We start from the raw sequence: 1,580 nt of genomic DNA, 5'->3' as shown, positions 1-1,580 counted from the left end.
CACGCAAACGCAGGCGGCCGTGGCGTGGGCGATGCTTACCGCTTTGTCGGCGCCACCAAAACGGAGCAACGGGGTCACGCCAGCGTGTGCAGAACACGACCAGAGGCAGCCAAGCCTCTGGCTTCTCCCGAAACCACCCCCGGTCCGGCTAACCCTGCGATGGGCTCTGCTCCTCCGGAGCCGCGGCTGCCTCGGGCCCCCGTCCACCCCCGGAGCACCTCCACCTCCTCACCCGCCGCCCGGGCTGGGCATTGCGACAGCAGCCGGGAGGGAGGCCGCCGGCTCACTCGGTTGCCGCATCAGGGAAGAGGCGAAGGAAGGAGCCGGGCCGCCCGCAGCCGCTGAATCCTCCCTGCTCCCCTGCCCAGAGCCTCCTCCGTACGGAGGAAGGAGCGCAGCGCCAGCGCCCCGGGCTCCCATCCAGCACCCCCTCGCTTATTCCTGGGAGGTGAAGAAAGAGGCCGCAGGGCCAGTCAGATGGGGTTTTTCCCAGGCAGGGCTCACTTTTTCTTCTGGATTTAAGACCTTTTGGTTTTGGTGAGAAGCAAGGGTCCAAAATCTCATTACTCATAATGAAATCAGCAGAAAAAAACCGCTGTGAGTCTAGGAACTTAACGATCATGCTAGCTACCCTCATACCCACAGGCTGCAATTCCGATTCAAAGTAATCAAAACCAAGTGGACAGAGCAGCTCTGGCTAGAAACAGAGAGAAGTGGCGTGGGAAGGTGGTGTCCTTTTCTGCTTCTATTGCCATAGGTCTGCTTTTATTTTACAAAAATAGAAGAGCACATCTTTTATACATAATCGGATTCACATTTTCTGCTCTAAATTCTTACCCTTGAACAGCCACAATGTAAAGTTTAAAGGGCCACAAACTGAATGTATACCAAATGTGCTCTATCACCCTCTCTACAAGGGAGAGAGAGAGGTGATCTTTCATTTTTAATAGGTTAAAATGGTAGTGCATGAAAATGAAAGATGGAGGATTCAGATTCTGATAGGAAAAAGCAACACAAGGAAATTTAAGAAGATTTGGGGCAGAGGTATTAAAATAATGTCTCTAAAGTGCTGTGAGGAGAAAGGGTGTTTTGTTTTGCACTTACAGGGATAAGATTCTAACCTGACAGTGGGAAAGAAGGACCAGCCAGATGAAACACTGCTTCACTAGGCTCTCAGCACGACACAGCACTAAGTGTGCTAAGTGGTAAGAGTGGCCAGGCCATTGGTGAGCAGCACCCTCTGTCTCTTTGGTGGTTACTGCACTGCCTTTGTTCCTCATGTATTTGGGAAGCTTTGGAAAGCATTATGCATCTCATGGAGAACATTTTCAATGCTTTTCCTGATAAAAAGAGCTATGCCTGACCTCAATACAGAACCACAATAAAATCTGCTGCTTTTGCAAAGTATTTCCACTGGATGTGAACTGCATTTAGTTACACATATAATCCTTTTCATCTCACCCACTAACTTTAATGTTGACAATTACCTTTTGTCTCTATCAACTTTGTCTAAGCCAAAACCTACAGTATAAAGCCAGTCCAGCCTATGTAATCAAAGTAGTACTCTTAAGTTCATTGTA

The 1,580-nt window shown here is 49.4% G+C and overlaps 1 protein-coding gene across 1 annotated transcript in view; it reads right to left on the bottom strand.

The window, feature by feature from the left end:
- BPGM (bisphosphoglycerate mutase) overlaps positions 1–136 on the bottom strand; it is a 15,196-nt gene extending 15,060 nt beyond the window's left edge. Inside the window, exon 1 of the mRNA XM_009278976.2 lies at positions 40–136. The gene's annotated coding sequence lies outside the window, so the exon portion shown is untranslated. The remainder of the gene's footprint in view (positions 1–39) is intronic.
- Positions 137–1,580: the final 1,444 nt, after the last annotated feature.

Source organism: Aptenodytes forsteri, unplaced genomic scaffold (genome assembly GCF_000699145.1).
Source record: "Aptenodytes forsteri isolate BGI_AS27 unplaced genomic scaffold, ASM69914v1 Scaffold241, whole genome shotgun sequence".
Lineage (NCBI taxonomy): Eukaryota > Metazoa > Chordata > Aves > Sphenisciformes > Spheniscidae > Aptenodytes > Aptenodytes forsteri.
The sequence above is the reverse complement of the archived record's forward strand: the minus strand, read 5'-3'. Positions and strand labels throughout refer to the sequence as shown.